The sequence below is a fragment of the Aegilops tauschii genome, chromosome 1 (genome assembly GCF_002575655.3).
Source record: "Aegilops tauschii subsp. strangulata cultivar AL8/78 chromosome 1, Aet v6.0, whole genome shotgun sequence".
Classification (NCBI taxonomy): Eukaryota; Viridiplantae; Streptophyta; class Magnoliopsida; order Poales; family Poaceae; genus Aegilops; species Aegilops tauschii.
This window is the reverse complement of record NC_053035.3, coordinates 413,682,702-413,698,932: the sequence shown is the minus strand read 5'-3', so window position 1 is coordinate 413,698,932 and position 16,231 is coordinate 413,682,702.

The window sequence follows — 16,231 nt, the reverse complement described above, 5'->3', positions numbered from 1 at the left end:
AATTGCACACCTTGCAATACAGGCAAGAACCCCTTCTTGGACTGATCCATATTGAACTTCTTCAATATCTTGTCAAGGTACGTACTTTGTGAAAGACCAATGAGGTGTCTTGATCTATCTCTATAGATCTTGATGCCTAATATATAAGCAGCTTCTCCAAGGTCCTTCATTGAAAAACACTTGTTCAAGTAGGCCTTTATGCTTCCCAAGAATTCTATATCATTTCCCATCAACAGTATGTCATCCACATATAATATGAGAAATGCTACAGAGCTCCCACTCACTTTCTTGTAAACACAGGCTTCTCCATAAGTCTGTGTAAACCCAAACGCTTTGATCATCTCATCAAATTGAATGTTCCAACTCCGAGATGCTTGCACCAGCCCATAGATGGAGCGCTGGAGCTTGCATACCTTGTTAGCATTCTTAGGATCGACAAAACCTTCCAGCTGCATCATATACAATTCTTCCTTAAGAAAGCCGTTAAGGAATGCCGTTTTGACGTCCATTTGCCATATCTCATAATCATAGAATGCAGCAACTGCTAACATGATTCGGACGGACTTCAGCTTCGCTACGGGTGAGAAAGTCTCATCGTAGTCAACCCCTTGAACTTGTCGATAACCCTTAGCGACAAGTCGAGCCTTATAGATGGTCACATTACCATCCGCGTCTGTCTTCTTCTTAATGATCCATTTATTTTCTATGGCTCGCCGATCATCGGGCAAGTCAGTCAAAGTCCATATTTCGTTTTCATGCATGGATCTTATCTCGGATTTCATGGCTTCTAGCCATTTGTCGGAATCTGGGCCCGCCATTGCTTCTTCATAGTTTGAAGGTTCACCGTTGTCTAACAACACGATTTCCAGGACAGGGTTGCCATACCACTCTGGTGTGGAACGTGTCCTCGTGGACCTACAAAGTTCAGTAGTAACTTGATCCAAAGTACCTTGATCATCATCATTAGCTTCCTCTCTAGTCAGTGCAGGAACCACAGGAACATCTTCCTGAGCTGCGCTACTTTCCAGTTCAAGAGGTAGTACTTCATCAAGTTCCACTTTCCTCCCACTTACTTCTTTCGAGAGAAACTCTTTCTCCAGAAAGGACCCGTTCTTGGAAACAAAGATCTTGCCTTCGGATCCGAGGTAGAAGGTATACCCAATGGTTTCCTTAGGGTATCCTATGAAGACGCATTTTTCCGACTTGGGTTCGAGCTTTCCAGGTTGAAGTTTCTTGACATAAGCATCGCATCCCCAAACTTTTAGAAACGACAGCTTAGGTTTCTTCCCAAACCATAATTCATATGGTGTCGTCTCAACGGATTTCGACGGAGCCCTATTTAAAGTGAATGCGGCAGTCTCTAAAGCATAGCCCCAAAATGAGAGCGGTAGATCGGTAAGAGACATCATAGATCGCACCATATCCAATAGAGTGCGATTACGACGTTCGGACACACCATTTCGCTGAGGTGTTCCAGGCGGCGTGAGTTGTGAAACTATTCCACATTTCCTTAAGTGTGTGCCAAATTCGTGACTCAAATATTCCCCTCCACGATCTGATCGTAAGAATTTTATTTTCCTGTCACGTTGATTCTCAACCTCACTCTGAAATTCCTTGAACTTTTCAAAGGTCTCAGACTTGTGTTTCATTAGGTAGACATACCCATATCTACTCAAGTCATCAGTGAGAGTGAGAACATAACGATAGCCACCGCGAGCCTCAACACTCATTGGACCGCACACATCAGTATGTATGATTTCCAATAAGTTGGTTGCTCGCTCCATTGTTCCGGAGAACGGAGTCTTGGTCATCTTACCCATGAGGCATGGTTCGCACGTGTCAAATGATTCGTAATCAAGAGACTCTAAAAGTCCATCAGCATGGAGCATCTTCATGCGCTTGACACCAATGTGACCAAGACGGTAGTGCCACAAGTATGTGGGACTATCATTATCAACCTTACATCTTTTGGTACTCACACTATGAATATTTGTAACACTACGTTCGAGATTCATTAAGAATAAACCATTAACCAGCGGGGCATGACCATAAAACATATCTCTCATATAAATAGAACAACCATTATTCTCGGATTTAAATGAGTAGCCATCTCGAATTAAACGAGATCCTGATACAATGTTCATGCTCAAAGCTGGCACTAAATAACAATTATTGAGGTTTAAAACTAATCCCGTAGGTAAATGTAGAGGTAGCGTGCCGAAGGCGATCACATCGACCTTGGAACCATTCCCGACGCGCATCGTCACCTCGGCCTTTGCCAGTCTCCGTTTATTCCGTAGCTCCTGCTTTGAGTTACAAATATGAGCAACCGCACCGGTATCAAATACCCAGGAGCTACTACGAGTGCTGGTAAGGTACACATCAATAACATGTATATCACATATACCTTTGGTGTTGCCGGCCTTCTTGTCCGCTAAGTTCTTGGGGCAGTTTCGCTTCCAGTGACCAGTTCCCTAGCAATAAAAGCACTTAGTCTCAGGCTTGGGTCCATTATTTGGCTTCTTCCCGGCAACTGTCTTACCGGGCGCGGCAACTCCCTTGCCGTCCTTCTTGAAGTTCTTCTTACCCTTGCCTTTCTTGAACTTAGTGGTTTTATTCACCATCAACACTTGATGTTCCTTTTTTATCTCCACCTCCGCTGATTTCAGCATTGAATATACCTCAGGAATGGTCTTTTCCATCCCCTGCATATTGAAGTTCATCACAAAGCTCTTGTAGCTCGGTGGAAGAGACTGGAGGATTCTATCAATGACCGCGTCATCCGGGAGATGAACTCCTAGCTGAGTCAAGTGGTTGTGTAACCCAGACATTTTGAGTATGTGCTCACTGACAGAACTATTTTCCTCCATCTTACAACTGAAGAACTTGTCGGAGACTTCATATCTCTCGACCCGGGCATGAGCTTGGAAAACCATTTTCAGCTCTTCGAACATCTCATATGCTCCGTGTTGCTCAAAACGCTTTTGGAGCCCCGGTTCTAAGCTGTAAAGCATGTCGCACTGAACGAGGGAGTAATCATCAGCACGCTGCTGCCAAGCGTTCATAACGTCTTGGTTCTCTGGGATGGGTGCGTCACCTAGCGGTGCTTCTAGGACATAATCTTTCTTGGCAGCTATGAGGAGGATCCTCAGGTTCCGGACCCAGTCCGTATAGTTGCTGCCATCATCTTTCATCTTGGTTTTCTCTAGGAACGCGTTGAAGTTGAGGGCAACATTAGCGTGGGCCATTTGATCTACAAGACATATTGTAAAGATTTCAGACTAAGTTCATGATAATTAAGTTCATCTAATCAAATTATTCAATGAACTCCCACTCAGATAGACATCCCTCTAGTCATCTAAGTGAAACATGATCCGAGTCAACTAGGCCGTGTCCGATCATCACGTGAGACGGACTAGTCAACATCGGTGAACATCTTCATGTTGATCGTATCTTCTATACGACTCATGCTCGACCTTTCGGTCTTTCGTGTTCCGAGGCCATGTCTGTACATGCTAGGCTCGTCAAGTCAACCTAAGTGTATTGTGTGTGTAAATCTGGCTTACACCCGTTGTATTCGAACGTTAGAATCTATCACACCCGATCATCACGTGGTGCTTCGAAACAATGAACCTTCGCAACGGTGCACAGTTAGGGGGAACACTTTCTTGAAATTATTGCGAGGGATCATCTTATTTAAGCTACCGTCGTTCTAAGCAAATAAGATGTAAAACATGATAAACATCACATGCAATCAAATAGTGACATGATATGGCCAATATCATTTTGCTCCTTTTGATCTCCATCTTCGGGGCGCCAAGATCATCGTCGTCACCGGCATGACACCATGATCTCCATCATCATGATCTCCATCATCGTGTCTTCATGAAGTTGTCTCGTCATTTATTACTTCTACTACTATGGCTAACGGTTTAGCAATAAAGTAAAGTAATTTACATGACGTTATATGTTGACACGCAGGTCATAAATAAATTAAGACAACTCCTATGGCTCCTGCCGGTTGTCATGCTCATCGACATGCAAGTCGTGATTCCTATTACAAGAACATGATCAATCTCATACATCACATATATCATTCATCACATCCTTTTGGCCATATCACATCACATGGCATATGCTGCAAAAACAAGTTAGACGTCCTCTAATTGTTGTTGCAAGTTCTTACGTGGCTGCTATAGGTTTCTTAGCAAGAACGTTTCTTACCTACGCCAAAACCACAACGTGATATGCCAATTTCTATTTACCCTTCATAAGGACCCTTTTCATCGAATCCGATCCGACTAAAGTGGGAGAGACAGACACCCGCTAGCCACCTTATGCAACTAGTGCATGTCAGTCGGTGGAACCTGTCTCACGTAAGCGTACGTGTAAGGTCGGTCCGGGCCGCTTCATCCCACGATGCCGCCGAAACAAGATAAGACTAGTAGTGGCAAGAGAATTGACAACATCTACGCCCACAACAGGTTTGTGTTCTACTCGTGCATAGAAACTACGCATAGACCTAGCTCATGATGCCACTGTTGGAGATCGTTGCAGAAACTAAAAAATTTCTACGCGTCACCAAGAACGATCTATGGAGTCTTCTAGCAACGAGAAGGAAAAGAGTGCATCTACATACCCTTGTAGATCGCGAGCGGAAGCGTTCAAGTGAACGGGGTTGATGGAGTCGTACTCGTCGTGATCCAAATCACCGATGACCAAGCGCCGAATGAAAGGCACCTCCGCGTTCAACACACGTACAGTTGGGGAAGACGTCTCCTCCTTCTTGATCTAGCAAGGGGAGGGAGAGGTCGATGGAGATCCAGCAGCACGACGGCGTGGTGGTGGAAGCAGCGGGGATCTCGGTAGGGCTTCGCCAAGCTCAGCGAGAGGGAGAGGTGTCACGGGAGGGAGAGGGAGGCGCCAGGAGCTTGGGTGTTGCTGCCCTCCCTCCCCCCTCTTTATATAGGGCCCCTGGGGGGCGCCGGCCCTAGGAGATCCAATCTCCAAGGGGGGCGGCGGCCAAGGGGGTGGCTTGCCCCCCAAGCCAAGTGGGGCACCCCCAACCCCTAGGGTTTCCAACCCTAGGCGCAGGGGGAGGCCCAAGGGGGGCACACCAGCCCAACAGGGGCTGGTTCCCCTCCCACTTCAGCCCATGGGGCCCTCCGGGATAGGTGGCCCCACCCGGTGGACCCCCCGGACCCTTCGAGTGGTCCCGGTACAATACCGGTGACCCCCGAAACTTTCCCGGTGGCCGAAACTGGACTTCCTATATACAATTCATCACCTCCGGACCATTCCGGAACTCCTGGTGATGTTCGGGATCTCATCCGGGACTCCGAACAACTTTCGGATTTCCGCATACTAATATCTCTACAACCCTAGCGTCACCGAACCTTAAGTGTGTAGACCCTACGGGTTCGGGAGACATGCAGACATGACCGAGACGACTCTCCGGTCAATAACCAACAGCGGGATCTGGATACCCATGTTGGCTCCCACATGTTCCACGATGATCTCATTGGATGAACCACGATGTCGAGGATTCAATCAATCCCGTAGCGGGATCTGGTTATTATTATATTTCCTTGTTCATGATAATTGTCTATTGTTCATGCTATAATTGTGTTATCCGGAAATCGTAATACATGTGTGAATACATAGACCACAACATGTCCCTAGATAGCCTCTAGTTGACTAGCTCGTTGATCAACAGATAGTCATGGTTTCCTTACTATGGACATTGGATGTCATGGATAACGGGATCACATCATTAGGAGAATGATGTGATGGACAAGACCCAATCCTAAGCATAGCACAAGATCGTGTAGTTCGTTTGCGAGAGCTTTTCCAAATGTCAAGTATCATTTCCTTAGACCATGAGATTGTGCAACTCCCGGATACCATAGGAGTGCTTTGGGTGTGCCAAACGTCACAACGTAACTGGGTGGCTATAAAGGTGCACTACGGGTATCTCTGAAAGTGTCTGTTGGGTTGGCACGAATCGAGACTGGGATTTGTCACTCCGTATGATGGAGAGGTATCTCTGGGCCCACTCAGTAATGCATCATCATAATGAGCTCAATGTGACCAAGTGTTTGGTCACGGGATCATGCATTACGGTACGAGTAAAGTGACTTGCCGGTAACGAGATTGAACAAGGTATTGGGATACCGACGATCGAATCTCGGGCAAGTAACGTACCGATTCACAAAGGGAATTGTATACGGGATTGATTGAATCATCGACATCGTGGTTCATCCGATGAGATCATCGTGGAACATGTGGGAGCCAACATGGGTATCCAGATCCCGCTGTTGGTTATTGACCGGAGAGTCGTCTCGGTCATGTCTGCATGTCCCCCGAACCCGTAGGGTCTACACACTTAAGGTTCGGTGATGCTAGGGTTGTAGAGATATTAGTATTCGGAAATCCGAAAGTTGTTTGGAGTCCCGGATGACATCCCGGACGTCACGAGGAGTCCCGGAATGGTCCGGAGGTGAAGAATTGTATAAAGGAAGTCCAGTTTCGGCCACCGGGAAAGTTTCGGGGGTCACCGGTATTGTACCGGGACCACTCGAAGGGTCCCGGGGGGTCCACCGGGTGGGGCCACCTATCCCGGAGGGCCCCATGGGCTGAAGTGGGAGGGGAACCAGCCCCTTTTGGGCTGGTGCGCCCCCCTTGGGCCTCCCCCTGCGCCTAGGGTTGGAAACCCTAGGGTTGGGGGCGCCCCACTTGGCTTGGGGGGCAAGCCACCCCCTTGGCCGCCGCCCCCCTTGGAGATTGGATCTCCTAGGGCCGGTGCCCCCCAAGGGCCCTATATAAAGAGGGGGGAGGGAGGGCAGCGACACCCAAGCTCCTAGCGCCTCCCTCTCCCTCCCGTGACACCTCTCCCTCTCGCTGAGCTTGGCGAAGCCCTGCCGAGATCCCCGCTGCTTCCACCACCACGCCGTCGTGCTGCTGGATCTCCATCAACCTCTCCCTCCCCTTGCTGGATCAAGAAGGAGGAGACGTCTTCCCCAACCGTACGTGTGTTGAACGCGGAGGTGCCGTCCGTTCGGCGCTCGGTCATCGGTGAATTGGATCACGACGAGTACGACTCCATCAACCCCGTTCACTTGAATGCTTCTGCTCGCGATCTACAAGGGTATGTAGATGCCCTCTTTTCCCTCTCGTTGCTAGAAGACTCCATAGATCGTTCTTGGTGATGCGTAGAAAATTTTTAATTTCTGCAACGATCTCCAACAGTGGCATCATGAGCTAGGTCTATGCGTAGTTTCTATGCACGAGTAGAACACAAACTTGTTGTGGGCATAGATGTTGTCAATTCTCTTGCCACTACTAGTCTTATCTTGTTTCAGCGGCATCGTGGGATGAAGCGGCCCGGACCGACCTTACACGTACGCTTACGTGAGACAGGTTCCACCGACTGTCATGCACTAGTTGCATAAGGTGGCTAGCGGGTGTCTGTCTCTCCCACTTTAGTCGGATCGGATTCGATGAAAAGGGTCCTTATGAAGGGTCAATATAAATTGGCATATCACGTTGTGGTTTTGGCGTAGGTAAGAAACGTTCTTGCTAAGAAACCTATAGCAGCCACGTAAAAACTTGCAACAACAATTAGAGGACGTCTAACTTGTTTTTGCAGCATATGCCGTGTGATGTGATATGGCCAAAAGGATGTGATGAATGATATATGTGATGTATGAGATTGATCATGTTCTTGTAATAGGAATCACGACTTGCATGTCGATGAGCATGACAACCGGCAGGAGCCATAGGAGTTGTCTTAATTTATTTATGACCTGCGTGTCAACATATAACGTCATGTAAATTACTTTACTTTATTGCTAAACCGTTAGCCATAGTAGTAGAAGTAATAAATGACGAGACAACTTCATGAAGACACGATGATGGAGATCATGGTGTCATGCCGGTGACGACGATGATCATGGCGCCCCGAAGATGGAGATCAAAAGGAGCAAAATGATATTGGCCATATCATGTCACTATTTGATTTCATGTGATGTTTATCATGTTTTACATCTTATTTGCTTAGAACGACGGTAGCTTAAATAAGATGATCCCTCGCAATAATTTCAAGAAAGTGTTCCCCCTAACTGCGCACCGTTGTGAAGGTTCGTTGTTTCGAAGCACCACGTGATGATCGGGTGTGATAGATTCTAACGTTCGAATACAATGGGTGTAAGCCAGATTTACACACGCAATACACTTAGGTTGACTTGACGAGCCTAGCATGTACAGACATGGCCTCGGAACACGGAAGACCGAAAGGTCGAGCATGAGTCGTATAGAAGATACGATCAACATGAAGATGTTCACCGATGTTGACTAGTCCGTCTCACGTGATGATCGGACACGGCCTAGTTGACTCGGATCATGTTTCACTTAGATGACTAGAGGGATGTCTATCTGAGTGGGAGTTCATTGAATAATTTGATTAGATGAACTTAATTATCATGAACTTAGTCTGAAATCTTTACAATATGTCTTGTAGATCAAATGGCCCACGCTAATGTTGCCCTCAACTTCAACGCGTTCCTAGAGAAAACCAAGATGAAAGATGATGGCAGCAACTATACGGACTGGGTCCGGAACCTGAGGATCATCCTCATAGCTGCCAAGAAAGATTATGTCCTAGAAGCACCGCTAGGTGACGCACCCATCCCAGAGAACCAAGACGTTATGAACGCTTGGCAGCAGCGTGCTGATGATTACTCCCTCGTTCAGTGCGACATGCTTTACAGCTTAGAACCGGGGCTCCAAAAGCGTTTTGAGCAACACGGAGCATATGAGATGTTCGAAGAGCTGAAAATGGTTTTCCAAGCTCATGCCCAGGTCGAGAGATATGAAGTCTCCGACAAGTTCTTCAGTTGTAAGATGAAGGAAAATAGTTCTGTCAGTGAGCACATACTCAAAATATCTGGGTTACACAACCGCTTGACTCAGCTAGGAGTTAATCTCCCGGATGACGCGGTCATTGACAGAATCCTTCAGTCGCTTCCACCAAGCTACAAGAGCTTTGTGATGAACTTCAATATGCAGGGGATGGAAAAGACCATTCCTGAGGTATATTCAATGTTGAAATCAGCGGAGGTGGAGATCAAAAAGGAACATCAAGTGTTGATGGTGAATAAAACCACTAAGTTCAAGAAAGGCAAGGGTAAGAAGAACTTCAAGAAGGACGGCAAGGGAGTTGCCGCGCCCGGTAAGCCAGTTGCCGGGAAGAAGCCAAAGAATGGACCCAAGCCTGAGACTGAGTGCTTTTATTGCTAGGGAACTGGTCACTGGAAGCGAAACTGCCCCAAGAACTTAGCGGACAAGAAGGCCGGCAACACCAAAGGTATATGTGATATACATGTTATTGATGTGTACCTTACCAGCACTCGTAGTAGCTCCTGGGTATTTGATACCGGTGCGGTTGCTCATATTTGTAACTCAAAGCAGGAGCTACGGAATAAACGGAGACTGGCAAAGGACGAGGTGACGATGCGCGTCGGGAATGGTTCCAAGGTCGATGTGATCGCCTTCGGCACGCTACCTCTACATTTACCTACGGGATTAGTTTTAAACCTCAATAATTGTTATTTAGTGCCAGCTTTGAGCATGAACATTGTATCAGGATCTCGTTTAATTCGAGATGGCTACTCATTTAAATCCGAGAATAATGGTTGTTCTATTTATATGAGAGATATGTTTTATGGTCATGCCCCGCTGGTTAATGGTTTATTCTTAATGAATCTCGAACGTAGTGTTACAAATATTCATAGTGTGAGTACCAAAAGATGTAAGGTTGATAATGATAGTCCCACATACTTGTGGCACTACCGTCTTGGTCACATTGGTGTCAAGCGCATGAAGATGCTCCATGCTGATGGACTTTTAGAGTCTCTTGATTACGAATCATTTGACACGTGCGAACCATGCCTCATGGGTAAGATGACCAAGACTCCGTTCTCCGGAACAATGGAGCGAGCAACCAACTTATTGGAAATCATACATACTGATGTGTGCGGTCCAATGAGTGTTGAGGCTCGCGGTGGCTATCGTTATGTTCTCACTCTCACTGATGACTTGAGTAGATATGGGTATGTCTACCTAATGAAACACAAGTCTGAGACCTTTGAAAAGTTCAAGGAATTTCAGAGTGAGGTTGAGAATCAACGTGACAAGAAAATAAAATTCTTACGATCAGATCGTGGAGGGGAATATTTGAGTCAGGAATTTGGCACACACTTAAGGAAATGTGGAATAGTTTCACAACTCACGCCGCCTGGAACACCTCAGCGAAATGGTGTGTCCGAACGTCGTAATCGCACTCTATTGGATATGGTGCGATCTATGATGTCTCTTACCGATCTACCGCTCTCATTTTGGGGCTATGCTTTAGAGACTGCCGCATTCACTTTAAATAGGGCTCCGTCGAAATCCGTTGAGACGACACCGTATGAATTATGGTTTGGGAAGAAACCTAAGCTGTCGTTTCTAAAAGTTTGGGGATGCGATGCTTATGTCAAGAAACTTCAACCTGAAAAGCTCGAACCCAAGTCGGAGAAATGCGTTTTCATAGGATACCCTAAGGAAACCATTGGGTATACCTTCTACCTCAGATCCGAAGGCAAGATCTTTGTTGCTAAGAACGGATCCTTTCTGGAGAAAGAGTTTCTCTCGAAAGAAGTAAGTGGGAGGAAGGTAGAGCTTGATGAAGTACTGCCTCTTGAAGCGGAAAGTAGCGCAGCTCAGGGAAATGTTCCTGTGGTGCATGCACCGACTAGAGAGGAAGTTAATGATGATGATGATCAAGGTACTTCGGATCAAGCTCCTACTGGACTTCGTAGGTCCACAAGGACACGTTCCGTGCCAGAGTGGTACGGCAACCCTGTCTTGGAAATCATGTAGTTAGACAACGGTGAACCTTCGAACTATGAAGAAGCAATGGCGGGCCCAGATTGTGACAAGTGGCTAGAAGCCATGAAATTCGAGATAGGATCCATGCATGAAAACGAAGTATGGACTTTGACTGACTTGCCTGATGATCGGCGAGCCATAGAAAATAAATGGATCTTTAAGAACAAGACAGACGCGGATGGTAATGTGACCATCTATAAGGCTCGACTTGTCGCTAAGGGTTATTGACAAATTCAAGGGGTTGACTACGATGAGACTTTCTCACCCGTAGCGAAGCTGAAGTCCGTCCGAATCATGTTAGCAATTGTCGCATTCTATGATTATGAGATATGGCAAATGGACGTCAAAACGGCATTCCTTAACGGTTTCCTTAAGGAAGAATTGTATATGATGCAGCTGGAAGGTTTTGTCGATCCTAAGAATGCTAACAAGGTATGCAAGTTCCAGCGCTCCATCTATGGGCTGGTGCAAGCATCTCGGAGTTGGAACATTCAATTTGATGAGATGATCAAAGCGTTTGGGTTTACACAGACTTATGGAGAAGCCTGTGTTTACAAGAAAGTGAGTGGGAGCTCTGTAGCATTTCTCATATTATATTTGGATAACATACTGTTGATGGGAAATGATATAGAATTCTTGGGAAGCATAAAGGCCTACTTGAACAAGTGTTTTTCAATGAAGGACCTTGGAGAAGCTGCTTATATATTAGGCATCAAGATCTATAGAGATAGATCAAGACGCCTCATTGGTCTTTCACAAAGTACGTACCTTGACAAGATAATGAAGAAGTTCAATATGGATCAGTCCAAGAAGGGGTTCTTGCCTGTATTGCAAGGTGTGCAATTGAGCACAGCTCAATGCCTTATATTTGGATAACATACTGTTGATGGGAAATGATATAGAATTCTTGGGAAGCATAAAGGCCTACTTGAACAAGTGTTTTTCAATGAAGGACCTTGGAGAAGCTGCTTATATATTAGGCATCAAGATCTATAGAGATAGATCAAGACGCCTCATTGGTCTTTCACAAAGTACGTACCTTGACAAGATAATGAAGAAGTTCAATATGGATCAGTCCAAGAAGGGGTTCTTGCCTGTATTGCAAGGTGTGCAATTGAGCACAGCTCAATGCCCGACCATGGCAGAAGATAGAGAAAAGATGAGTGCCGTCCCCTATGCCTCAGCCATAGGGTCTATTATGCTGTGTACCAGACCTGATGTAAACCTTGCCATAAGTTTGGTAGGAAGGTACCAAAGTAATCCCGGCATGGAACACTGGACAGCGGTCAAGAATATCCTGAAGTACCTGAAGAGGACTAAGGATATGTTTCTCGTTTATGGAGGTGACGAAGAGCTCGTCGTAAAGGGTTACGTCGATGCTAGTTTCGACACAGATCTGGATGACTCTAAGTCACAAACCGGATACGTGTATATTTTGAATGGTGGGGCAGTAAGCTGGTGTAGTTGCAAGCAAAGCGTTGTGGCGGGACCTACATGTGAAGCGGAATACATGGCGGCCTCAGAGGCAGCACAAGAAGCAATCTGGGTGAAGGAGTTCATTACCGACCTAGGAGTTATTCCCAATGCGTCGGGCCCGATGACTCTCTTCTGTGACAACACTGGAGCTATTGCCCTTGCCAAGGAGCCCAGGTTTCACAGGAAGACCAGGCATATCAAGCGTCGCTTCAACTCCATTCGTGAAAATGTTCAAAATGGAGACATAGATATTTGTAAAGTACATACGGACCTGAATGTAGCAGATCCGTTGACTAAACCTCTCCCTAGAGCAAAACATGATCAACACCAGAACTCTATGGGTGTTCGATTCATCACAATGTAACTAGATTATTGACTCTAGTGCAAGTGGGAGACTGTTGGAAATATGCCCTAGAGGCAATAATAAAATGGTTATTATTATATTTCCTTGTTCATGATAATTGTCTATTGTTCATGCTACAATTGTGTTATCCGGAAATCGCAATGCATGTGTGAATACATAGACCACAACATGTCCCTAGTGAGCCTCTAGTTGACTAGCTCGTTGATCAACAGATAGTCATGGTTTCCTGACTATGGACATTGGATGTCATTGATAACGGGATCACATCATTAGGAGAATGATGTGATGGACAAGACCCAATCCTAAGCATAGCACAAGATCGTGTAGTTCGTTTGCTAGAGCTTTTCCAAATGTCAAGTATCATTTCCTTAGACCATGAGATTGTGCAACTCTCGGATACCATAGGAGTTCTTTGGGTGTGCCAAACGTCACAACGTAACTGGGTGGCTATAAAGGTGCACTACGGGTATCTCCGAAAGTGTCTGTTGGGTTGGCACGAATCGAGACTGGGATTTGTCACTCCGTATGATGGAGAGGTATCTCTGGGCCCACTCGGTAATGCATCATCATAATGAGCAATGTGACCAAGTGTTTGGTCACAGGATCATGCATTACGGTACGAGTAAAGTGACTTGCCGGTAACGAGATTGAACAAGGTATTGGGATACCGACGATCGAATCTCGGACAAGTAACGTACCGATTGACAAAGGGAATTGTATACGGGATTGATTAAATCCTCGACATCGTGGTTCATCCGATGAGATCATCGTGGAACATGTGGGAGCCAACATGGGTATCCAGATCCCGCTGTTGGTTATTGACCGGAGAGTCGTCTCGGTCATGTCTGCATGTCTCCCGAACCCGTAGGGTCTACACACTTAAGGTTCGGTGACGCTAGGGTTGTAGAGATATTAGTATGTGGAAATCCTAAAGTTGTTCGGAGTCCCAGATGAGATCCCGGACGTCACGAGGAGTTCCAGAATGGTCCGGAGGTGAAGAATTGTATATAGGAAGTCCAGTTTCGGCCACCGGGAAAGTTTCGGGGGTCACCGGTATTGTACCGAGACCACCGGAAGGGTCCCGGGGGGTCCATCGGGTGAGGCCACCTATCCCGGAGGACCCCATGGGCTGAAGTGGGAGGGGAACCAGCCCCTGTTGGGCTGGTGCGCCCCCCTTGGGCCTCCCCCTGCGCCTATGGTTGGAAACCCTAGGGGTGGGGGGAGCCCCACTTGGCTTGGGGGGCAAGCCACCCCCTTGGCCGCCGCCCCCCCCTTGGAGATTGGATCTCCTAGGGCCGGCGCCCCCCCCAGGGGCCCTATATAAAGAGGGGGGAGGGAGGGCAGCGACACCCAAGCTCCTGGCGCCTCCCTCTCCCTCCCGTGACACCTCTCCCTCTCGCTGAGCTTGGCGAAGCCCTGCCGAGATCCCCGCTGCTTCCAGCACCACGCCGTCATGCTGCTGGATCTCCATCAACCTCTCCCTCCCCTTGCTGGATCAAGAAGGAGGAGACGTCTTCCCCAACCGTACGTGTGTTGAACGCGGAGGTGCCGTCCGTTCGGCGCTCGGTCATCGGTGATTTGGATCACGACGAGTACGACTCCATCAACCCCGTTCACTTGAACGCTTCCTCTCGCGATCTACAAGGGTATGTAGATGCACTCTTTTCCCTCTCGTTGCTAGAAGACTCCATAGATCGTTCTTGGTGATGCGTAGAAAAATTTTAATTTCTGCAACGATCTCCAACATAGACTGGTTTCGGTCCGGTCATTTTTTATAAACGTGTTATGTCCAAAATTGAATGAACGTGCTCCGGTTTCATGTAGTAATTCATTCATTTATTTATTCTTCTGCGGGGGGTTTGCATGTAATTCGTGAGGTCTGAAATGTAAAGTACCCCGGCATATGCTCCGAGTCGTGCATGCACTACGACCCAGATGCTCTATGTCCCACATGTCGGCGAATGGGAGCACGTGGAAATAACCTAGGAGTACATATAGGAGGATAAATGCGTGAAATAATATGTACTGTGAAGCGTAGCCGCGGTTCGAAAAGGAGACCTAAAGTGATGACAGCTATAGGTCGCACGCACCCAACTAGTGGTACTAGACATACGACTAATTTTTTCCTCAAAAAAAAAGAGGCACGAGTGCTCAGTACTCCTATTCTATAAACACGAGTCCCATCTGACAACAACGTCCGTGCTACAGCTAGCTCTCCTCCCTCGTTTCTCTCTTCTAGTAATTCTAAACTCGGCCGACGCCCGGTGGGCGGGGTGGGTTTGCTCAACTGCGGCCCCACCTCACAGTGAAAACGTTACGACTGGAATAAAAATGCCATATACTCCCTCCGTTCATAAATATAAGCCTTTTTAGATACTATTTCAAATGGAATACAGCATACAGATGTATGTAGACATAGTTTAGAGTGTAGATTCACTCATTTTGCTCCGTATGTAGTAGTCACTTGCTGGAATCTTTAGAAAGACTTATATTTGGGAACGGAGGGAGTACTATACTAATAAAACATTAAGGCCACGAGGCAATGCAGTGCTGGTTACAGGAGGCAAGAAGAGATGCATCCATCGACGACGTCCACCTCCTCGACTCAGGGCCCCGGCCCACCAAACGGCGCCTAAGTAGCAGCGGCTTTCGTGGCCAGGTCGACGTGCTTCTGAAAAATGGCGTCCAAAGATTCCAGCCGCTGGAAGAAGGCCAACATCTTTCTGTCCTCACTTGCCTTGTAGTGGCCTATGTAGACGATTTCCTCGTAGACGTGGATGTGCAGGTCGACAGTTTCTTGCATGGCGAGGCGCTGCGCGGCGAGCACGGCCTTGAGGTGCACATTCTTCGTCGCGACCTCCGACACCTGCAGGGCCACCAGGGCTTGAAAGAGTTCGTCACCATGGAGGCCGATGAGGGTGGCAGGCAATGAGGAGCCTGGGCGCGCGGGCTGGAGCAATACGGCAAGGTCGTCCGCGCGCTTCTTGACGGTGGTGAACTTGCGGATGGAGTTGACCATCATGTCGTCCATGCGAGAGGCGAAGCCGGCGTCGGCGAGGGCTACGATGCCTGCGGTCGCCAGCACCATCTGGAAACGGTGCGCGATGCGGGGCCGCAGGCCGGCGCCTTGGATGATTTGGCCAGCCGACTGCCGCTCGCGTCCATCGCCTCCATAGGTGCTTGTGGCTTCTGGTCACTTGGTCTTGGATTGGAGTGAGCAGTGTTGCGCAGAGACTTGGGAGTAGATGGATTGGAGTGGTGGGGCGCCTTTATTATATGAGAGTCCAAACTCTGTTGCATTCACATCGTGCTGGCTCTATTCTGCTTCTCCAATTAATTCCCTCTGCATGTAATTGAGGATGCATCATTGGCCGTTCAACGTCTCGGGAACCGCTACCCTCTCCCTCCTTGGCATTCAAGCACCTATGGACCCGTCGACGACGAGGTGCCTATGGTGACTTC